Source organism: Heptranchias perlo, chromosome 2 (assembly GCF_035084215.1).
Source record: "Heptranchias perlo isolate sHepPer1 chromosome 2, sHepPer1.hap1, whole genome shotgun sequence".
Classification (NCBI taxonomy): domain Eukaryota; kingdom Metazoa; phylum Chordata; class Chondrichthyes; order Hexanchiformes; family Hexanchidae; genus Heptranchias; species Heptranchias perlo.
In genome coordinates this window covers 17321311-17346283 of record NC_090326.1, presented here as the reverse complement: position 1 = coordinate 17346283, position 24973 = coordinate 17321311, and the positions used below count along the sequence as shown (strand labels likewise).

Below are 24973 nucleotides of genomic sequence, written 5' to 3'. Positions count from 1 at the left end.
TTTTTAAGCAAGCCAAGTGTCAGCCGTGGCTCAGTTGTAGCACTCTGGCCTCTGAGTCAGAAGACTGTGGGTTTAAGGCCTACTCCAGCGACTTGAGCACAAAATTTAGGCTGACACTCCCAGTGCAGTACTGAGGGAGCGCTGCACTATCGGAGGTGCTGTCTTTCAGATGAGATGTTAAACCGAGGCCCTGTCAGCCCTCTCAGGTGGATGTAAAAGAGAGCAGGGGAGTTCTCCCCGGTGTCCTGGCCCATATTTATCCCTCATCAACCTCACTGATTCAGATTATTAGGTCATTACTATTTGGTATTTGTGCAAATTGGCTGCCGCGTTTCCTACATTACAAAAGCGACTGCACTTCAAAAGTACTTCATTGGCTGTGAAGCGTTTTGGGATGCCCTGAGGTCCTGAAAGGCGCTGCATAAATGTAAGAGTCTTCCTTTCTTTGACATATTCTCAGAGTACATGTCGTAACTTTTGTAAAATTGTACATTGCAATTAACTATCGAGCACTTCTTCCAGAGAGAAAAAAGAGAGAATGAATTACAGAGGAGATCCACGGGACAACATGTTGTCGTTCAACTGTGTGGTCCCAGTGGCTGATGGGATGTGGTTTTACACCAGTCACTTCTTACACAGCGAGCTGACAGTCCCAACCGCCCACTGTGAAGTGACATCGAATGACATGCAAGAGCTTCCCATGCAGAAGGAGGCAAAGCCGGAAGCAGAGGCCTCCAGTGGGCTACTCTCACTCACCTCCTGAGGGTCGATTTTAACCCTAACCGTCCGTCAGAAACCCGGAAATCCTTTCCAATTTTAGCCTGCAGGCGATTGTGCCAGCTGGCTAAAGCAGGCCAGGGGCCTCGTGAATTTATGCTAATCGGGGTTCTATTACGTCTTTAACAATAACACCTTGCCTTTACATATAGAGCCTTTAATGTAGTAAAACATCCCAAGGTGCTTCACAGGAGCCTTATCAGACAAAAATGGACACCGAGTCACATAAGGAGATATTAGGACAGGTGACCAAATATTTGATATCTCCTCTGTAATATTTGATCAAAGAGGTAAGTTTTAAGGAGCGTCTAAAATGGAGCTGGAGAGTCGGAGAGGTTTAGGGAGGGAATTCCAGAGTTTAGGGCCTAGATGGCTGAAGGCAAGACTGCCAATGGTGGAGTGAAGGGAGTGGGGGATGCACAAGAGACCAGAGTTGGAGGAACGCAGAGATCTTGGAGGGTTGTAGGGCTGGAGGAGGTTACAGAGATAGGAAAGGGTGAGGCCATGGAGGGATTTGAACACATGGATGAGAATTTTAAAATCGAGACGTTGCTGGACCAGGAGCCAATGTAGATCAGCAAGCACAGGGGTGATGGGTAAACAGGACTTGGTGCGAGTCAGGGTACGGGCAGCAGAGTTTTGGAGGAGCTGATATAGGACCCCAATTTTATTTTAACCAGGGACTAAGTGGGGAAATCAACCCAGGCTGAAGCAGGTCGGCAGCTGGTCTGCAGACAGAAGAGATCCTCCAAGGTAAGTGTAAAACTTTCCTGTGTAGGGCCAGGGTGGGCAGGAGGGCTCCTGCACACCCCACGTGGAAAGTCACGGCCTCCACCCCGCACTCCCTCCGCCCCCCCCCCACCAATGTCCTGCGAGACCCTCCCGAAACTCTCTCCTCCTCACTTACTTACAATGGCGGCCCGATCTTTAGTAGCCATCAATCACTCTGCGGCCTATCCCCGTTCCCCCTCCCCATTCCGAGTGGGAAGTGGACCTGCAGTAATGTTTTCAAATCCCTCCATTGCCTTGTCTCCTCCAGCCCTACAACCCTCCAAGATCTCTGCGTTCCTCCAACTCTGGCCTCTTGTGCATCCCCCACTCCCTTTGCCCCACCATTCGCGGCCGTACCTTCAGCTGCTTAGGCCCTAAGCTCTGGAATACCCTCCCTGAACCTCTCCGCCTCTCTCTGCTCCTACCAGAAGCCCGCTCCGAGTTAAAGACCCTCTCCCCTCCCAGTGTCTGGTTGAAGACCACTGGCGGCAGAACCCTACGATGACTATCCGCCCTCTCAGCTAAGGAACGGTACTTCTCGTGGGAGATAAAGCAAAGGAAAGATACCAAAACAACTTAGCAAAAAAGAAAGCAAACTGACTTTTAGGTTTGAAGTCTCAATTGTTGGGGATCTGGGTTCAGATCCAGCCCTGACCAATGGGGTGAAAGTCTCCTCTTTCTGCTGGTTTTCAGGGTCCTTTATGAACTGGGTTGGGGCAGTCTCAGTCTAGTGGGCCTGGACCATCAGCACAGAACTGGCACTAATTGGCGGTGTCCCTCAGAGAGGCCACTGGATGGCTGGTGTGGGAAATGGAAAAAATGTCACACGGATGCAGTAGGGGGTGTTCTTTGGAGATTGTTACACAATAGGAGTCTTACTCTACATCCCAAACCTTAGTGTGCTTGGTGCTAATACTGGATGCCTAAGATAGGAAGGCTGAAGTGTTAATTCCCCCCATTAACAGCCCTCATCTTGATGAGCAATTTTTTTCAAATCTCAATTGCCCTTGTGGGGACACTAGTGTAGTGGTTATGTTACTGCACTAATAATCCAGAAAATATGAGTTCAAATCTGACCATGGCTGTTTGAGAAGTTGAATTCAGTTTAAATAAAACCTAGAAAGATTGATATCAGTAAAAGTGACCATAAAGCTGTTGTGATTGTGGTAAAAACCTAACTGGTTCACTAATGTCCTATAGGAAAGGAAACCTGCTGTTCTTACCTGGTCTGGCCTATATGTGACTCCAATTCCACACCAACGCAGTTGACTCTGAAGTGGCCCCTCAGTTGTATCAAACTGTTACAACAAATAACAGCGCTGTGGGAGTGCTTCTCAAGGGTAACTAGGGATTGGTAATAAATGCCGGCCTTGCCAGCAACACCCACATCCTGTGAATGAATTTTAAAAATGCCCGCAGAACAAATTTAGAACAGTGTGATCATGGGCAGGAGTCTTGAGTTCCATATAAAGTGCTGCAAAGTCAATTTGGTGTTTGCAAAGGCACCAAGAGTCACTGGAAGAGGTGGATATTGCCAGGACCTCCAGTGGTGAATGGCTGTAAAAAAGCTTTGGGATGTCCTGTGGTCATGCAAGTTCTTTCTTTCTTTACTATAGTAGAATGTTTATTAATTATGAAAGGTTGGGACAGGGCAGACACAAGCAGCCTGTTTCCAGTAGTTGAGGGGTTAAGAACCAGGGGCCATCGATACAAGATTAAATGTAAGAGATTTAGAACAGAGGGCAGGACAAACTTCTTCACACAGAGAGTTGCGAGGTTGTGGAATTCACTTCCAGGGTTAGTGGTTGAGGCAGAAACTACGTCAACATTGAAGATTAGATTGGACCAGTGGATGAAGGAAAAGGGGATGAAGGGATCTGGGAACTGGGCGGGGAAATGTGATTGGGACAATTTGCTCATGTGGAGGGCAAACGCCGACATGGACTGGTTGGGCCGAATGGCCTGTTTTCGTGTTGTAACTTTTAGGCTGTGCTCAAAGCAAGTCTGTAATATAAATGGGGGTAATAAGAGATTGGTGAAACCCTGTTCAGTGCTGTGAAAACACTGTCTACACAGTGGCATACCTACGATTAAAACATGCAACATTAACAAGATTTGTTTTAAGGCAACTGTTGGTTTCTCGAAGACACAACATTGCCATCTAGTGTATGTGTATAGTGCCCACTAGTGTGTGTTAACGCGTAGCAATGTGGTGCATTAGCATTCATTGAATTATGCCCATGCTCCCAGAATTCCTCTGGGAGGTAATCTAGTTTGATGTATGTTACTTTACAAACCCAGCTTTGACAGTTTTCTTGTCTTATTAATAACCAGTTGAGGATAAACTGAAGGTGACACTACAGATTTGTTCATGTTTGCCTTCCAGCCCATATCACAGTACTCACTCCTACATCAAGGTGGCATTAAGACAGCAAAGGTACAACATGGAATAGAGCAGCACACAGACTAAGGAGCAATTTAACTGTTTCAGTCCACACATCAAGATAGAGCTTTGTTTGTATAGCATCTTATCATGTCTCCAAGAACTCTACCATCCCCTAACTCTTGCCTCTTCTGCATCCCCCACTCCCTTTGCCCCACCATTGGTGGTCATGCCTTCAGTTATCAATGCCCCATAGTCTGGAATTCCCTCTCTAAGCCCCTCCACCTTCCCACCTCCCTCTCCTATTTTAAAGGGAGATTAAGGGGTGATATAATGGAGGTTTTTAGGATTTTGAATGCAATTGATAGGGTAGATAGAGAGAATTTTTTTCCGCTGGTGGGGGAGTCTAGGACGAGGGGACATAACCTTAAAATCAGAGCCAGGCCATTCAGAAGAGAAGTTGGGAAACACTTCTTCAAAGGGTGGTAGAAGTGTGGAACTCTCTCCCACTAAAAGCAGTAGACGCTAGCTCAATTATTAATCTTAATTCTGAGATCGATAGATTTTTGCTAGCCAAGGGTATTAAGGGATATGGAGCCAAGACGGGTAAATGGAATTAGGATGCAGATCAGCCGTGATCTCATTGAATGGTGGAACAGGCTCGAGGGGATGAATGGCCTACTCCTGTTCCTATGTTCCTATGAAAAGACCCTCCTTAAAACCCACCTCTTTGACCAAGCTTCGACCCTCCTAATATCTCCTTCTATTGGCTGGTATAAAGATGTTTATGGCCATGGAAGGAGCGTTCATGCAGAGGCCTGTTAGACTGTTAATCAGCCCGCAAATCCTTCCTCCACTTCACACTGTCCTCTAAGGGAAGAGCGTGAAGATATGAAAACAACAGCAGCAGTTAATGCCAATTAGCATTGCACATTGTGCACAAAAACTACTGTCAAGTGAATTAACAACATCCAGTTTCTTTCAGACAAGCTTGCAGTAATGTTTTCAGAGTTACTAATTTCCCAGTGTGGAATTCATCACACAGAGCCCCCTGACAGTTGCTATTTGCCAGCACTAAAATTGATCAAAAATCAAATAACCCCTCCCGCCATATAAATAGAAAAATGTATCTGGGGAATGGTTCTAAATTACTCAGGCTTTATTCTTGTGATTCAAAACTTCATAACCCTAACCCATCTGAACCCCTCAGTTAGATTGCTGTCTTGCAATCACTCCCAGGTATTCATTATTCTTTGCTTATGTTGTAGGGTTCAAAGCAATTTTGTTGCGAAAGATTTCCTTTGTGTAACAAAATCATAAACCCATTCTATATAGTCTAGTTTTGCATTTCATTACAGATAACAAGGATAGCTGATCCTCTCCCTGTTTTCCTTGTAGAGACAATCTCGGTTTTAGTCAGTGGCTACAAGGACACACTGTGCTGAGTTGTAAAACTTCACTAAATACCAAATGCCCTTTGATTTAAAGCTAGTCCAGAGGTGAAGTTGTTGTTAATGGGAATGATAATAGTCACAGTTACAACATATAGAATGGAGCAATGGTCAAGGAGAAAGAGCAGGTTATCAGATGAGCATTTCCAAGGGCACAGGCTCTCAAAATCACAACCCTCCAAGAACTCTGCGTTCCTCCAATTCTGGCTTGTAATGCATCCCCCACTCCCTTTGCCCCACCATTGATGGTTGTGCCTTCAGCTGCCTAGGCCCTAAGCTCTGGAATTCCCTCTCTAAACCCCTCTATCTCTCTACCTCTCTTCCTTTAAGATGCTCCTTAAAACCTATCTCTTTGACCAAGCTTTTGGTCACCTGACCCAAATATCTCCTTATGTGGCTCGATGTCAAATTTTGTCTGATAACGCTCCTGTGAAGCGCCTTGGGACGTTTTGCTCTGTTAGAGGGGGTTTTTTAAATGCAAGCTGTTATTGTTAATGTTCCAAACCTTTACCACAATAAGGTCTTCTGCGAAACAGTCTACACATAAACCAAAGTTAACACTTCCAGGGGTGCAACGCTTGTGATAAGTACATTTCGTACAATGCTTACACACTATAAAAGGAAACATTTTGTATATGTAACATTTGGAGAATTATCACGATCATTGTCATTGATACGTTTCCTTGCTATGTTATTCAAACCTATGATGCTACGGTTGATGGACAGACATTAGCAGCACAATATTCCCAGAATGGGTACGGTGTCTAATGGTTATGGTGCGGGATTAGCAACCCAGCTGCCTATGAGTTCAAAACCCACAATAGCAAGTTGCATTCAATAAAGCTGGTAATTTGGGAGCTGGCACCAGAAAGTTATTGTAGAAGTTGGCAGAATGTTGTAAAATCTAACTGGCTCACTAGGGGTAGAAATTGGTATGCATTTTGCCTGTTTTCTGGATGTAAGAGGGGTGCAAAGCATAGCAATTTAGTGGTGTTACGGGCTGCGTCCAAACTGTGCAGACGTTGGTCCCACTGCTAAATTCGTGGGTCCCATTTCTTTAGGCCCCTTAAATATAAATACAGGTCTAATGTTTGTTGAGGACCCCCTTTTCGACACTTGTTGCCAATGAGGAGGGCAAGGGTTCTCTCAGGATTCTTCAGCAGCAGCGCTCCCCCAGACTCTACAGGAGCCACAATCAGTCCACCCCCCACGACTCACCTGAGGGTCACTGCCAACGAGGCAGGTGGCCCGACATTGGTCTCTCCGCTCAGGCGAGCTGCCAGTGGAGACGTGACCAGCGCCGATAGCTCGCCCCGAGTATATTGATGAGGCCCAAGGAACAATTTCCATCAATCCTCGGGCCTCGGTTCAAAAAGTGGGCCCAGACCAAAATCTACCCCCTAATGTCCTTCAGGGAAGGGAACCTAACATCCCTACCCGGTCTGGCCTACATGTGACTCCAGTCCCACTCAATGGGGTTCACTTTTAGGGCAACTGAGGATGGGGAATCAATACTGTCTTGTTAGTGTATCCCACATCATCCCAAGAACAAATATGAAAAAGCTAATAGTACTAACTCGGTTAATGCACTCTCATAGCGCTGATCTCAGGATTCCAACAGTTTTTGCCTCACTTAGGTTCTTACAAGAACATAAGAAATAGGAGCAGGATTAGGCTATACAGCCCCTCGAGCCTGCTCCGCCATTCAATCAGATCATGGCTGAGCTTCTACCTCAACTCCATTTTCCCCATTTCCCTTGATTCTCTTAGTGTCCAAAAATCTATCGATCTCAGTTTTGAATATACTCAATGACTGAGTTTCCAAGTCCTCTGGGGTAGAGAATTCCAAAGATTCACAATCCTCTGAGTGAAGAAAGTTTTCCTCATTTCGGTCCTAAATGGACGACCCCTTATCCTGAGACTATGACCCCTAGTTCTAGACTCTCCAGCCAGGGGAAACAGCCTCTCGGCATCTACCCTGTCAAGCCCTCTAAGAATTTTACACGTTTCAATGAGATCACTTCTCATTCTTCTAAACTCCAGAGAATATATGCCCATTTTACTCAATCTCTCCTCATAGGACAACCCTCTCATCCCAGGAATCAGTCTAGTGAACCGTCAATGCACCCCCCTCTAAGGCAAGTATATCCTTCCTTAGGTAAGGAGACCAAAACTGTGCACAGTGCTCCAGGTATGGTCTCACCAGAGCCCTATGTAATTGCAGCAAGACCTCCTTACTCTTATACTCCAACCGCTTGCAATAAAGGCTAACATACCATTTGCCTTCCTAATTGCTTGCTGTACCTGCATGTTAACTTTCTGTGATTTGTGTACAAGGACACCCAAATCCCTCTTAGGATTTCTTAGTCTCTCACCTTTTAAAAAATATTCTGCTCTTCTATTCTTCTACCAAAGTTGATAATTTCACGTTTCCCCACATTACACTCCATCTGCCACCTTCTTGCCCACTCACTTAACCTGTCTATATCCCTTTGCAGCCTCTTTGCATCCTCTCACAGCTTACTTACCCACCTAGCTTTGTATCGTCAACAAACTTGGATACATTATACTTGGTCCCCTCATCTAAGTCATTGGTGTATATTGTAAATAGCTAAAGCCCAAGCACTGATCCTTGCAGCTCCCCACTAGTTAAAGCCTGCCAACCTGAAAATGACCCGTTATTCCTACTCTCTGTTTTCTGCCCGTTAACCAATCCTCAATCTATGCTAATATATTACCACCAATCACATGAGCCGTAATCTTGTGTAACAATCTCTTGTATGGCACCTTATCGAATGCCTTTTGAAAATCCAAATATACTACATCCACTGGCTCCCCTTTATCTACCCTGCTCGTAACACTCTAGGAAAAACGAAGAGATTATTGAAAGTAAACGTGGGTCCCTTAGAGGCAGAGACAAGTTATCATGGGGAATAAGGAAATGGCAGACAGGTTAAACAAATATTTTGTATCTGTCTTCACAGTAGAAGACGCAAAAAACTCTAATAGATTTGTCAAACACGATTTTCCTTTCATAAAACCGTGTTGACTCTGCCTAATCATATTATGATTTTCTAAGTGCCCTGTTACTATGTCCTTAATAATAGATTCTAGCATTTTCCCTATATTGATGTCAGGCTAACTGGCCTGTAATTCCCTGTTTTCTCTCTTCCTCCTTTCTTGAATAGCGGGGTTACATTTGCTACTTTCCAATCCACTGGAACCGTTCCAGAATCTAGGAAATTCTGGAAGATCAAAACCAATGCATCCACTATCTCTGCAGCCACCTCTTTTAAAACACTAGGATGTAGGCCATCAGGTACAGTGGATTTGTCGGCTTTAGTCCCATTAATTTCTCCAGTACTTGTTCTTTACTAATGCTAATTACTTTAAGTTCCACAGTCTCATTAGACCCTTGGTTCCCCACTATTTCCAGTACGTTTTTTGTGTCTTCAACTGTGAAGACAGATACAAAATATTTGTTTAACCTGTCTGCCATTTCCTTATTCCCCATTATAATTTCTCCTGTCTCTGCCTCTAAGGGGCCCATGTTTACTTTTGCTAATCTCTTCCTTTTAACATACTTGTAGAGGCTCTTACAATCTGTTTTTATATTTCTTGCTGGGTTACGCTCATATTCAATTTTCTCCCTTTTTATCAATTTCTTTGTCATCCTTTGCTGATTTCTAAAACCCTCCCACTCCTCAGGCTTACTACACTTCTTGGCAACATTGTAAACCTCTCCTTTTAATCTGATACTATCCTTAACTTCTCTAGTTAGCCACAGTTGGATCACTTTTCCTGTGGAGTTTTTATTCCTCAAGGGAATGTATATTCATTGAAAATTATGAAATATTTCATTAAATGTTCACCATTACTTATCAACTGTCACATCTTTTAATCTAATTTCCCAATCTATCTTTGCCAACTCGCCCCTCATGCCTATGTAATTGGCTTTGTTTAACTTTAAGACCCTAGCTTCGGACTTAACTACATCACTTTCAAACTCAATATGCAATTCTATCATATTATGATCACTCCGCCTCAGAGGATCCTTAACTATAAGATTACTTAGGAACATAGGAACATAAGAACTGGAGTAGGCCATTCAGCCCCTCATGCCTGCTCCGCCATTTGATAAGATCACGGCTGATCTGTGATCTAGCTCCATATACCTGCCTTTGGCCCATATCCCTTAATACCTTTGGTTGCCAAAAAGCTATCTATCTCACATTTAAATTTAGCAATTGAGCTAGTATCAATTGCCGTTTGTGGAAGAGAGTTCCAAACTTCTACAACCCTTTGTGTGTAGAAATGTTTTCTAATCTCGCTCCTGAAAGGTTGGGCTCTAATTTTTAGACTGTGCCCCCTACTCCTAGAATCCCCAACCAGCGGAAATAGTTTCTCTCTATCCACCCTGTCCGTTCCCCTTAATATCTTATAAACTTCGATCAGATCACCCCTTAACCTTCTAAACTCTAGAGAATACAACCCCAATTTGTGTAATCTCTCCTCGTAACTTAACCCTTGAAGTCTGGGTATCAGTCTAGTAAACCTACGCTGCACTCCCTCCAAGGCCAATATGTCCTTCCGAAGGTGCGGTGCCCAGAACTGCTCACAGTACTCCAGGTGCGGTCTAACCAGGGTTTTGTATAGCTGCAGCATAACTTCTGCCCCCTTGTACTCTAGTCCTCTAGATATAAAGGCCAGCATTCCATTAGCCTTATTGATTATTTTGATTATTTTCTGCACCTGTTCATGACACTTCAATGATCTATGTACCTGAACCCCTAAGTCCCTTTGGACATCCACAGTTTTTAACTTTTTACCATTTAGAAAGTACCCTGTTCTATCCTTTTTTGATCCAAAGTGGATGACCACACATTTGTCGACATTGAATTCCATTTGCCACAATTTTGCCCATTCACCTAATCTATCAATATCCCTTTGTAATTTTATGTTTTCATCTACACTGCTTACAATGCCACCAATCTTTGTGTCATCAGCAAACTTAGATATGAGACTTTCTATGCCTTCATCTAAGTCGTTAATAAATATTGTGAATAATTGAGGCCCCAAGACAGATCCCTGCGGGACTCCACTAGTCACATCCTGCCAATGTGAATAATTACCCATTATCCCTACTCTCTGTCGCCTTTCGCTCAGCCAATTTCCTAACCAAGTCCGTACTTTTCCCTCGATTCCATGGGCTTCTATCTTAGCTAACAGTCTCTTATGTGGGACCTTATCAAATGCCTTCTGGAAGTCCATATAAATAACATCCATTGACATTCCCCTGTCCACTAATTTAGTCATCTCTTCAAAAAATTCAATCAGGTTTGTCAGGCACGACCTACCTTTCACAAATCCATGCTGGCTCTCCCTGTTTAACTGAAAATTCTCGAGGTGTTCAGTCACCCTATCCTTAATTATAGACTCCAGCAATTTCCCCACAACAGATGTTAGGCTAACTGGTCTATAATTCCCTGGTTTCCCTCTCCTTTCTTAAAAAGCGGAGTGACATGTGCAATTTTCCAATCTGGAGGGACAGTTCCTGAATCTAGAGAACTTTGAAAGATTATAGTTAGGGCATCTGCAATCTGCTCACCTACTTCCTTTAAAACCCTGGGATGGAAACCATCTGGTCCTGGGGATCTGTCACTCTTTAGTGCTATTATTTTCTTCATTACTGTTGCTTTACTTATGTTAATTATATCGAGTCCCTGTCCCCGATTCAATATAGGTTTTCTTGGGATTTCCGGCATGCTATCCTCTTTTTCGACTGTAAATACTGACGCAAAGTAATTGTTCAACACGTCCGCCATTTCCCCATTGTCAATAACAATATCCCCACTTTCAGTTTTTAAGGGGCCAACACTGCTCCTGACCACCCTCTTTTTCCTAATATAACTATAAAAGTTCTTCGTATTGGTTTTGATATCCCTTGCAAGTTTCTTTTCATACTCTCTTTTTGTAGCTGTTATTCTCTGCTTTGTGACCCTTTGTTGATCTTTGTATCTTTCCCATTCGCCAGGATCTGTGCCATTTTTTGCCTTTTTGTATGCCCTTTCCTTACGTCTTCTACTGTCCCTTACCTCTTTAGTTGTCCGTGGCTGATTTTTTTGGCAAGTAGAGTTCTTGCCCCTCAGGGATATAAACCAGTTCTGTATCTCGTTAAATGTTTCCTTGAACATCTCCCACTGATCATCAGTCGTTTTACCCATTAACAGATTTGCCCAGTTTACTGTAGACAGTCTCTGTCTCATCCCATTGAAGTCGGCCTTGCCCAAGTCTAGAATCTTAGCAGTTGACTCACTTTTTTCGCTTTCAAACACTACATTCAACTCGATCATATTAAGATCGCTATTGATAGATGTTCACGCACAGTTAAGCCGTTAACTAAATCTGGTTCATTACTCATTACTAAATCTAGTATGGCTGGCCCCCTTGTTGCCTCTAGGACATACTGCTGTAGAAAACTATCCCGGACACACTCAAGAAATTCACTACCTTTTTGACAGTTGCTAGTCTGCTTTTCCCAATCTATGTGAAGGTTAAAGTCCCCCATTAAGACCACTATGCCTTTCTTACACGCTTGTCTAATCTCTGCATTTATACAATCTAGCACTTCAGAGATGCTGCCAGGGGTCCTATACACAACTCCCACTATAGTCTTAAATCCTTTCCTATTTCTCAATTCAACCCATAAGGTCTCTGTTGGCTGCTTACCTCTCGTTATATCTTGTCTCAGTACACAATACTAGATCTAAAATAACTTGTTCCCCAGTTGTTTCCTCAACATATTTTTCTAGAAAACTGTCTCAAATGCATTCCATGAACTCGTCCTCTAAACTACTTTTGCCAATTTGGTTTGCCCAGTCTATACGAAGATTGAAGTCCCCAACGATTATTGCATTACCCTTGTTACAAGCTCCTCTAATTTCCAGATTTATACTCTGTTGACCACTATAACCATTGTTAGGAGGCCTATAAACTACTCCCAGCAGTGTTTTCTGCCCCTTGTTATTTCTTAGCTCTGCCCATACTGATTCTACATCCTGATTTTCTGAGCTAAGATCCTTTTTCACTACTGTTTTTATCTCTTCCTTTATTATCAGGACTACCCCCCTGCCTTTTCCATTTTGTCTGTCTTTTCTAAAAGTCAAGTACCCTGGAATATTTAGTTCCCAACCTTGATCACCCTGCAACCGCGACTCAGTAATGGCTACTAGATCAAACTCAATTATTTCTATTTGTGCCATTAATTCATCTATCTTGTTACGAATGCTTTGTGCATTTATACAATCTAGCACAAGTGCCAGGCAATGACCATCTCCAACAAGAGAGAGTCTAACCACCTCCCCTTGACATTCAACGGCATTACCATCGCCGAATCCCCCACCATCAACATCCTGGGGGTCACCATTTACCAGAAACTTAACTGGACCAGCTATATAAATACTGTGGCTACAAGAGCAGGTCAGAGGCTGGGTATTCTGCGACGAGTGACTCACCTCCTGACTCCCCAAAGCATTTCCAACATCTACAAGGCACAAGTCAGGAGTGTGATGGAATACTCTCCACTTGCTTGGATGAGTGCAGCTCCAACAACACTCAAGAAGCTCGACACCATCCAAGATAAAGCAGCCCGCTTGATTGGCACCCCATCCACCACCCTAAACATTCACTCCCTTCACCACCGGCGCACAGTGGCTGCAGTGTGTACCATCCACAGGATGCACTGCAACAACTCACCAAGGCTTCTTCGACAGCACCTCCCAAACCCGCGTCCTCTACCATCTAGAAGGACAAGAGCAGCAGGCACATGGGAACAACACCAGCTGCACGTTCCCCTCCAAGTCACACACCATCCCGACTTGGAAATATATCGCCGTTCCTTCATTGTCGCTGGGTCAAAATCCTGGAACTCCCTTCCTAACAGCACTGTGGGAGAACCGTCACCACACAGACTGCAGCGGTTCAAGAAGGCGGCTCACCACCACCTTCTCAAGGGCAATTAGGGATGGGCAATAAATGCTGGCCTCGCCAGCGACGCCCACATCCCGTGAACGAATAAAAAAAAAGATACAGCGCCTTTAATTTTAACTTTTTACTATTTTTCCCTGATGTGACCATAGTCACTAATGCCCTATCACCTTTGTTAAACTCTCTGTCCCTTCCTGACACACTCTGCTTGTTTTCACTCAAATCGCTACACTGCTCTACAACCTGGACTTTTCTCTTTAGATTTATAAATTTACCCTTACCTGAACCCCTCTTATTAGTTCAAAGTCCTATCTACTGCCCTAGTTATTCGATTCGCCAGGACACTGGTCCCAGCCCGGTTTAAGTGGAGCTCATCCCAACAGAACAGCTCCCTCTTTCCCCAGTACTGGTGCCAGTGCCCCATGAATCGAAACCCCTTCGTCCCACACCACTCTTTCAGCCACTCATTTAACTATCTAATCTGTTTGTCCCTATGCCAATTTGCACGTGGCTCTGGCAGTAATCCAGAGATTATTACCTTTGAGGTTCTGCTTTATAATTTGGGCCCTAACTCCTCAAATTCCCTCAGCTCCCTCAGTTGGTTCTACCTATGTCATTGGTTCCTACGAGGACCACGACAACTGGATCCTCCCCCTCATGCTCCAAGTTCTTCTCCAGCACGAGGAGATGTCCTTAACCCTGGCACCGGGCAAGCAACACAACCTTCGGGACTGCCGATCGCACTGCAGAGAACAGGATCTATACCCCTGACTATACTATCCCCTACCACGATCACATTCCTTTTCGCTCCCCCTCCCCTTGAATGGCCTCCTGTATCACGGTGCCGTGGTCAATTTGCCCATCCTCCCTGCAGTCTTTGTTCTCATTCACACAGGTAGCAAATACCGCGTACTTGTTGGACAAGGTCAAAGGCTGAGGCTCGTCCATCACTGCATCATGGGTCCCCATACCTGCCTGACTCGCAGTCACATCCTCCTGTCCCTGACCACTAACCAAATCTAAACCACTACCCAACCTAAGGGGTGTGACTGCCTCCTGGGTCAAAGTGTCCAGTTAACTCTCCCCTGATGCATCGCAAAATCTGCACCTCGGACTCCAGCTCAACAACTCTGAGCTGAAGTTCCTTGATTGCAGACACTTACTGCAGATGTGGTTGCCTGGGATCACACTGCTCTCCACAAACTCCCACATGCTGCAGTTACAGCACACCACATGCACTGCCATCCATATCTAACCTTGTTTTATATATTTTCTTAATGAGTTTTTATTTAATTAATTCATTTGGTTTGTTTTTAGCTTTTTTAAAATGACTTAATTTATCCAGTTTAAGTTACTAATTTAATAAAGTATTAGCAAGTGGTGGATTCCTAGTTCCTAGTTTAAACCACTCCCCCAGCTCAGAGAGCAAAAAAATGTATTACTCACCAACCAGTCAACAACCTGCTGTCCTCCGATGTTACTCTTTTAAACATCTGACTGTGTTCGAGTTGATCTCAGCTTTATATCCCCACTCTGCCATCGGTCACTGTCCCACTCCTTTATATCCCCGCTCTGCTCTCGGTCGCTGGTCCCTCTCCTTTATATCCCCACTCTGCTCTCGGTCACTGGTCCCTCTCCTTTATATCCCCACTCTGCTCTCGGTCGCTGGTCCCTCTCCTTTATATCCCCACTCTGCTCTCGGTCACTGCTCCCTCTCCTTTATATCCCCACTCTGCTCTCGGTCACTGGTCCCTCTCCTTTATATCCCCACTCTGCTCTCGGTCGCTGGTCCCTCTCCTTTATATCCCCACTCTGCTCTCGGTCACTGGTCCCACTCCTTTATATCCCCGCCCTGCCCTCAGTCACTGCTCCCTCTCCTTTATATCCCCACTCTGCTCTCGGTCACTGGTCCCTCTCCTTTATATCCCCACTCTGCTCTCGGTCACTGGTCCCTCTCCTTTATATCCCCACTCTGCTCTCGGTCACTGGTCCCTCTCCTTTATATCCCCGCCCTGCCCTCAGTCACTGCTCCCTCTCCTTTATATCCCGGCCCTGCTCTCGGTCACTGGTCCCTCTCCTTTATATCCCCGCCCTGCTCTCGGTCACTGGTCCCTCTCCTTTATATCCCGGCCCTGCTCTCGATCGCTGGTCCCTCTCCTTTATATCCCCATCCTGCTCTCGGTCACTGGTCCCTCTGCTTTATATCCCAGCCCTGCTCTCGGTCACTGGTCCCTCTCCTTTATATCCCCGCCCTGCTCTTGGTCACTGGTCCCTCTCCTTTATATCCCCACTCTGCTCTCGGTCACTGGTCCCTCTCCTTTATATCCCCGCCCTGCTCTCGGTCACTAGTCCCTCTCCTTTATATCCCCACTCTGCTCTCGCTCACTGGTCCCTCTCCTTTATATCCCCGCTCTGCTCTCGGTCACTGGTCCCTCTCCTTTATATCCCCGCTCTGCTCTCGGTCACTGGTCCCTCTCCTTTATATCCCCGCTCTGCTCTCGGTCACTGGTCCCTCTCCTTTATATCCCCGCTCTGCTCTCGGTCACTGGTCCCTCTCCTTTATATCCCCACTCTGCTCTCGGTCTCTGGTCCCTCTCCTTTATATCCTCACCCTGCTCTCGGTCACTGGACCCTCTCATAAGAACATAAGAACATTAGAAATAGGAGCAGGAGTAGGCCAATCGGCCCCTCGAGCCTGCTCCGCCATTCAATAAGATCATGGCTGATCTGATCCTAATCTCAAATCTAAATTCATGTCCAATTTCCTGCCCGCTCCCCGTAACCCCTAATTCCCTTTACTTCGAGGAAACTGTCGATTTCTGCTTTAAATTTATTTAATGATGTAGCTTCCACAGCTTCCTGGGGCAGCAAATTCCACAGACCTACTACCCTCTGAGTGAAGAAGTTTCTCCTCATCTCAGTTTTGAAAGAGCAGCCCCTTATTCTAAGATTATGCCCCCTAGTTCTAGTTTCACCCATCCTTGGGAACATCCTCACCGCATCCACCCGATCAAGCCCCTTCACAATCTTATATGTTTCAATAAGATCGCCTCTCATTCTTCTGAACTCCAATGAGTAGAGTCCCAATCTACTCAACCTCTCCTCATATGTCCGCCCCCTCATCCCCGGGATTAACCGAGTGAACCTTCTTTGTACTGCCTCGAGAGCAAGTATGTAGTTTCTTAAGTATGGAGACCAAAACTGTATGCAGTATTCCAGTTGCGGTCTCACCAATACCTTATATAACTGCAGCAATATCTCCCTGTTTTTATATTCTATCCCCCGAGCAATAAAAGCCAACATTCCGTTGGCCTTCTTGATCACCTGCTACACCTGCATACTAACTTTTTGATCTTCTTGCACTAGGACCCCCAGATCCCTTTGTACTGCAGTACTTTCAAGTTTCTCGCCTTTAAGATAATAACTTGCTCACTGATTTTTCCTGCTCTCGGTCACTGGTCCCTCTCCTTTATATCCCCGCCCTGCTCTCGGTCACTGGTCCCTCTCCTTTATATTCCTGCCCTGCTCTCGGTCACTGGTCCCTCTCCTTTATATCCCGCTCTGCTCTCGGTCACTGGTCCCTCTCCTTTATATTCCCGCCCTGCTCTCGGTCACTGGTCCCTCTCCTTTATATCCCGCTCTGCTCTCAGTCACTGGTCCCTCTCCTTTATATCCCGCTCTGCTCTCGGTCACTGGTCCCTCTCCTTTATATTCCCGCCCTGCTCTCGGTCACTGGTCCCTCTCCTTTATATCCCGCTCTGCTCTCGGTCACTGGTCCCTCTCCTTTATATCCCCGCTCTGCTCTCGGTCACTGGTCCCTCTCCTTTATATCCCGCTCTGCTCTCGGTCACTGGTCCCTCTCCTTTATATTCCCGCTCTGCTCTCGGTCACTGGTCCCTCTCCTTTATATCCCCGCTCTGCTCTCGCTCACTGGTCCCTCTCCTTTTCATCCCCGTTCTGCTCTCGGTCACTGGTCCCTCTCCTTTATATCCCGCTCTGCTCTCGGTCACTGGTCCCTCTCCTTTATATCCCCGCTCTGCTCTCGGTCACTGGTCCCACTCCTTTATATCCCGCTCTGCTCTCGGTCACTGGTCCCTCTCCTTTATATCCCCGCTCTGCTCTCACTCACTGGTCCCTCTCCTTTATATCCCCGCTCTGCTCTCACTCACTGGTCCCTCTCCTTTATATCCCGCTCTGCTCTCGGTCACTGGTCCCTCTCCTTTATATTCCCGCCCTGCTCTCGCTCACTGGTCCCTCTCCTTTTCATCCCCGTTCTGCTCTCGGTCACTGGTCCCTCTCCTTTATATCCCGCTCTGCTCTCGGTCACTGGTCCCTCTCCTTTATATCCCGCTCTGCTCTCGCTCACTGGTCCCTCTCCTTTTCATCCCCGTTCTGCTCTCGGTCACTGGTCCCTCTCCTTTATATCCCGCTCTGCTCTCGGTCACTGGTCCCTCTCCTTTTCATCCCCGTTCTGCTCTCGGTCACTGGTCCCTCTCCTTTATATCCCCGCTCTGCTCTCGGTCACTGGTCCCTCTCCTTTATATCCCCGTCCTGCTCTCGGTCACTGGTCCCTCTCCTTTATATCCCGCTCTGCTCTCGGTCACTGGTCCCTCTCCTTTATATCCCCGCTCTGCTCTCGGTCACTGGTCCCTCTCCTTTATATCCCCGCTCTGCTCTCGGTCACTGGTCCCTCTCCTTTATATCCCCGCTCTGCTCTCGGTCACTGGTCCCTCTCCTTTATATCCCCGCTCTGCTCTCGGTCACTGGTCCCTCTCCTTTATATCCCCGCTCTGCTCTCGGTCACTGCTCCCTCTCCTTTATATCCCCGCTCTGCTCTCGGTCGCTGGTCCCTCTCCTTTTCATCCCCGTTCTGCTCTCGGTCACTGGTCCCTCTCCTTTATATCCCCGCTCTGCTCTCGGTCACTGGTCCCTCTCCTTTATATCCCCGCTCTGCTCTCGGTCACTGGTCCCTCTCCTTTATATCCCGCTCTGCTCTCGGTCACTGGTCCCTCTCCTTTATATCCTCGCTCTGCTCTCGGTCACTGGTCCCTCTCCTTTATATCCCCGCACTGCTCTCGGTCACTGGTCCCTCTCCTTTATATCCCCGCTCTGCTCTCGGTCACTGGTCCCTCTCCTTTATATCCCCGCTCTGCTCTCGGTCACTGGTCCCTCTCCTTTATATCCCCGCTCTGCTCTCGGTCACTGGTCCCTCTCCTTTATATCCCCGCCCTGCTCTCGGTCACTGGTCCCTCTCCTTTTTATCCCCACTCTGCTCTCGGTCACTGGTCCCTCTCCTTTATATCCCGCTCTGCTCTCGGTCACTGGTCCCTCTCCTTTATATCCCCACTCTGCTCTCGGTCACTGGTCCCTCTCCTTTATATCCCCGCTCTGCTCTCGGTCACTGGTCCCTCTCCTTTATATCCCCGCTCTGCTCTCGGTTACTGGTCCCTCTCCTTTATATCCCCGCTCTGCTCTCGGTCACTGGTCCCTCTCCTTTATATCCCCGTCCTGCTCTCGGTCACTGGTCCCTCTCCTTTATATCCCGCTCTGCTCTCGGTCACTGGTCCCTCTCCTTTATATCCCCACTCTGCTCTCGGTCACTGGTCCCTCTCCTTTATATCCCCGCTCTGCTCTCGGTCACTGCTCCCTCTCCTTTATATCCCCACTCTGCTCTCGGTCACTGGTCCCTCTCCTTTATATCCCCGCTCTGCTCTCGGTCACTGCTCCCTCTCCTTTATATCCCCGCTCTGCTCTCGGTCACCGGTCCCTCTCCTTTATATCCCGCTCTGCTCTCGGTCACTGGTCCCTCTCCTTTATATCCCTGCTCTGCTCTCGGTCACCGGTCCCTCTCCTTTATATCTCCGCTCTGCTCTCACTCACTGGTCCCTCTCCTTTATATCCCCGCTCTGCTCTCGCTCACTGGTCCCTCTCCTTTATATCCCCGCTCTGCTCTCGGTCACCGGTCCCTCTCCTTTATATCCCCGCTCTGCTCTCACTCACTGGTCCCTCTCCTTTATATCCCCGCCCTGCTCTCGGTCACTGGTCCCACTCCTTCTGCTCTCAGGTCTCCGCACCTGCTCCTTTTATCCCCAGTAACCACTAAAAACACTAACCAATGAACGAAACACTTACTGACTCACCTTCGGCACTCCTCCTTGTCTTGTGATGTTACTTTTTGACTCCTCGCGTGGTTCCATTTATGCTCCGCTCGGTCTTAGTCTATAGTTCCTTGTTTAAATCACTTAGCACCTCCTTCCCCCTCTGCACCTAATTCCCACACTCACCAAATCCCCAGTTGAATGTCCTCACTCTGTTAGAGATTCACTCCGTTAGATGTTCACTCTCTGTCCCTCCCAACCTCTGTGCTCATAACCATTAGTGACAGGTTAAATAAATACTGGAGCTCTAGTGCATTGTTTTTCATTCAATGGGATGAATTGTCTACTGTAATAAAAGGAATATTCCATTTTATATTGATTTTAAAAAGTACTGTTGCTCAGATACCTTACAGGGCAATATGTTAACATTAATTGTTTAAATTTGGCTCAACTTAGTAAATAAATATCCTTGTGAGTGTACCTGATAAAGAAGCATTAAGCAAGGTTCTATCAGCACATTTGAGTGTTACTGATAAGAAACTACTGCCAATGCCAGAATAAAGCGCAATCAAGTCAATCTTTGACAAGTCCCACTCCCGGACTTGAGCACATTATCTCGGCTGACCTTTCAGTGTAGTACTGCGGGAGTGCTTTACTGTCAGAGGCGCCATCTTTCCGATGAGACATTAAACTGAGGCCCCCCTCTGCCCTCTCTGTTGGATGTAAAACAGTTGAAGAAGAGCAGGGGAGTTCTCTCAGTGCCCTGGACAACATTTAATGTCCACAGGACATCCCAAAGCACTTCACAGCCAATAAAGTACTTTTGAAGTGTAGTTACTGTTGCAATGTGAGGAAATTTGGCATCCGATTTGTGCACAGCAAGATCCCACAAACAGCAATGAGATGCATGACCAGTTGATATGCGTTGGTTGAGGGATAAATATTGGCCAGGACATCGGGGAGAATACCCCTGCTCTTCTTTGAAATAGCGTGCTACCTCAGTACTGCACTGGGAGTGTCAGCCTGGATTAGCAGAGGGAAGCTTCTCCCCGGATGTTCTATTTAGTCTATCTCTTTTTAAAGGAAACACCAGCAATTTTCAGCGAGTTTTGAATGTGATCAAGGAAAGATTTCCTTGATGAGGGCAGAAGATCCCTTTGTGGTCTGCTGTGAGGTGATTTGTTGTGCTGATAGTGATTCGGTCGGGTGGGGCATTAACTGATTGAGAATCTCAACCTGAGATGCCGGCTACATAATGGGCATCTTGAATCTCAGACAGGCCTCGTCTATGCTTTTCGTCAAGGCCAGATTTTTTTATAAGTATTTCCTGTGAAACAATAATTTGCTGGAGCGGGGCATCTCGCGATGTGCCCCGTGAGTTGGATTTTTTTCCTCACCCTTCAGCTTGAAAAATATTTGCCCTGCAAATTGCCGGAAGTGCAAGCTGATAATGGTGCCATGAGGGCAACGGGGCGTCTGGGACCTTGGTGAACGACGGGACCAACAGTGCAGCTCCTTGAGATTTAAGGATTGAGAAACAAACAGAAGGACTGAGAAGGAAATAGGGTGAATTAGAGTCAAATTAGATACAAACAGAGAAATAAAGAGAGGGAAAGAAAGATTGGATTAATAGAGAGAGAGAGAAAAAAAAGAGACAGAAAGGAAAAGTAAGAAAAAAATTTTAAATTTTAAATTTTAAAAACCTTTAAGAACAATTTACTCGCTGCAGGAATGAGACTCCACAGTTTCAATTGTTCCCTTTCTGGACCGGAGAGGTTGAGTGGCATTGCAGGAGCATAAATCTTGTCGTTAAAAGGGTCCTTACATCATTAAGTACCAGCCCCAACATTCTGCGGCAAGTTTAATTTATTTTATCAGTGCAAATACAGCAATTTCTTGAAATGCGTGGGGAGGTTGAGTGCGAGATGTCGTTTTCACAAGGCTAACAGCGGAGCTGCACAAATTGCAAAGCAATTTTTGGCAATTTGTAATTCATAGAATCATAGAAAGGTTACAGCACAGAAGGAGGCCATTTGGCCCATCGAGTCCATGGCGGCTCTATGCACGAGCAATCCTGCTAGTCCCACTTCCCCGCCCTATCCCCGTAGCTCTGCACATTTTTCTGTTTCAAGTGCTTATCCAGTTCCTTTTGAAGGCCATGATTGAATCTGCCTAACCACTCGCTGTGTAAAAAAGTTTTCCTCATGTCACCTTTGGTTCTTTTGCCAATCACCTTAAATCTATGCCCTCTGGTTCTTGACCCTTCTGCCAATGGGAACAATTTCTCTCTATGTACTCTGTTTAGACCCCCATGGCGTATCTCTGCCTCGCCACAAATTGCTGAGTTATTTACACACTCATAACGGCGAGCACATTAAACTTGCCATTATTTTCCCAGTAAATTCTGGGCCATTATGTGGCAAAGATTGGAGATAGTGTAGGCTGGGGTCAGGGTTAATGGAAGTCCAGTGGGGCATTGAGTTGAGCTGGGTTTGTTTTTGGTGTTAAAAGTGGTGTGAGTTCAGTTTGTTATCACATTAATGTTATTGTACACTATTATCAAGAGTGGAAACTTTATGAGTAGGCAAAGCATTGAAGGATAATGTTTCTCACAGTCATCAGTTTCTATCTGTGTACAACTAAATCAGGAATTATAAATTAGTTTTAAATTGTGAAGGAGAGCACCTTGTTTATTTTAGCTTTGTTACATTGCACGGTGTGTTAACCCTTTCACTGTGCTTCTGCAGAAGCTCTCATTACAGCTCTTGTGGGGTTAAAATTGAATGTTGCCTTTTCTGCTAATTACTGGCAACTATGCCATAAATTTGTAAAACTCCTCTTAACTCAAATCTGGCTTACACTTGTTTTAATCAGGCCACGACATTTCATTATTTCATCTCCAAAACACAAAGAGGTATGGAGCGTAGTTCATTCTTTTGAGTCAGAAGGTTGTGGGTTCAAGTCCCATTCCAGAGACTTGAGCACATAATCTAGGCTGACATTCCAGTGCAGTACTTAGGTGCCGTCTTTCGATTGAGATGTAAAACCGAGGCCCTGTCTGCCCTTTCAGGTGGACGTAAAAGATCCCATGGCACTATTTCGAAGAAGGGCAGGGGAGCTTTCCCAGGTGTTCTAGTCAATATTTATTCCTCAACCAACATCACTAAAACAGATTATCTGCTCATTATCACATTGCTGTCTGTGGAACCCCGCTGTGCACAAATTGGCTGCCACATTGCCTACATTATAACAGTTTCTACACTTCAAAATGGCTTAATTGGCTGTAAACCGCTTTGGGACGTCCTGAGGTCGTGAAAGGCGCTATAGAAATGCAAGTCTTTCTTTTTTTCTCACAGTGAGAGGGTTCAAAGGTGAAGTGACACATTAAATTTAGACTATTCATAGAGCATTTCCGCTGTTTGCAACCCATGGAAGTCTCAATTGAATTAAAATGTTGTTACCGCTGTGATAGATTATATGCATTTAAAATAATAGCACGCACACTTCTTAACCAGGCTTTGCAATGGATGCCATCATTAACTTTCCCGACAACTGCTGTTCTTCATCCTCTGCTGTATGTTTTATACCAGCCTCCGAACTATTAAGAGAAACTAAACCATCGTATTTGCAAAATATAAATCTTAGACTTGGTGTTTTGCAATTCACCTGTAAATTGATTAAAGCCACAAGCATATCTAATCTCTAAAATAACTGTATTATCCAGCATCTCACAGTGTCACATGAGCTACAGCATGTTACAAAGATTAAAGTTTTAACTGATAAGGGAAGGTCGTATTCAGTAGGACTATTTAACTGACAGTAAGGTGCTTCAACAGATTTAGTCTGTCTGATTTTGCCATCATGAGTTGTGAAGTTTTCATTCTTCTTTGTGGCTTTTATGTGTTAATAGCATCTGCTGAACTCATTAGACAGACGAACCTGGGCTTGATTAGTGGGACATTAGAACAATGGGACAACAGAAGTGTGGAATGCTATCTTGGGATCCCCTATGCTGCACCTCCAGTGAATTTCCTTCGATTCCAGCCTCCCCAGCCACATTCTGGATGGAATAATACCCTGAATGCAACCAAATTTGGACCGATGTGCCCTCAAGAACTTCTAGTCTCTGGTCAAATGTCTGGCAAGGAGGACTGCCTCAAATTAAGTATCTATGTGCCCTATAGAGAGATTGTTACCAGTAAGTTGCTGCCAGTGATGGTGTGGCTTCATGGAGGGGCCTTTGTCCTTGGTTCTGGGAATTACAAGGCTCATGTGCTGGCTGACTTTGGCCAAGTCATTGTGGTGACAATCAACTACCGATTAGGAGTCTTTGGGTTTCTTTCCACAGGAGACAGTGCAGCAGTAGGTAATAGTGGGCTTCTTGATCAACGCTTTGCAATAACATGGGTAAAGGCCAACATCAAGAACTTTGGAGGTAATCCAGAGGCTATTGTGATATTTGGACAGTCTGCAGGAAGTGCTAGTGTTGGATTACAATGTCTGTCACCTCTCAACACAGGACTCTTTAAACGAGCAATTTTACAGAGTGGGGTTGCTGTTGCACCCTGGGCAACGAGATTGGACGATCCTTCCATCTGGGCTAAAAAACTTGCCTCTATATTATCTTGTCCAGTTAAGGATAGTGCGGGTCTCATCAGTTGTCTGCAGGCAAAGAAACCAGTGGAACTCATTAAAGGTGCCATTAAGTTACACAACTTTAATTTTACATTCGCTCCGACAGTGGACGGATCATTTCTTCCCAAACCACCGCAAGAGCTTTCCAGAAACGCAAGTTTGGTCAAACGATTCTCTTATGTGGCAGGGGCTAACAGTCACGAGGGAAGTTTGGTTTGGCCACAAATAAAGAAGATCAAATCCCAAGCTGACTTTGTTAACTTGATGTCGTCTTTTCTCCAAGTAATGGCAGATAAAGTGACAATGGTGTCCGACACCATATTGTGGGAATACAGAGATTGGAAAGACCTTAACAACAGCTTATTCCATCTGCAGAGACAAGCACTAGATGTAGTTGGCGATGCAGGTTTCATAGCACCGTTAGTAGTGACAAGTGACTTCACATCTAAAGCAAACAAGGATGTTTACATGTATTACTTTACCAGACACCCTAACGCATCTGCATCCCTTGAGTGGGTAGGAGCAGGGAATGGAGATGAACTTGTGTTTGTATTTGGAGTTCCAATAATGGGAGGACCACTTGTAGGAGAGGAAGAGCTTGCCCTGAGTCAACAGATAATGTCCTATTGGACAAACTTTGCTAAAACCGGGTAAGTAGAGAATTCATTTTCTGAATGTCAAGTTAGCATCAGATAAAGTGGAAAAGGCAAGCAACTTCTAGTTTAAAGCATCACCTTTACTGTTTCACTTTCCATATCTGACTTCTCTCCATCAGATTTGGATTGAGTTTGCTTTGTGAGCTCGCTTACTTTCTAGTATTTCTAATGAGAGGTTGGATCTGAGCCATTTTAAAAGTGCTTAAAACAAATCTT

At 45.6% G+C, this 24973-nt stretch overlaps 1 pseudogene; it reads left to right on the top strand.

The window, feature by feature from the left end:
* The first annotated feature begins 538 nt into the window (after positions 1-538).
* LOC137331847 (neuroligin-4, X-linked-like) lies at positions 539-24943 on the top strand (annotated as a pseudogene).
* The last annotated feature ends 30 nt before the right edge of the window (positions 24944-24973 follow it).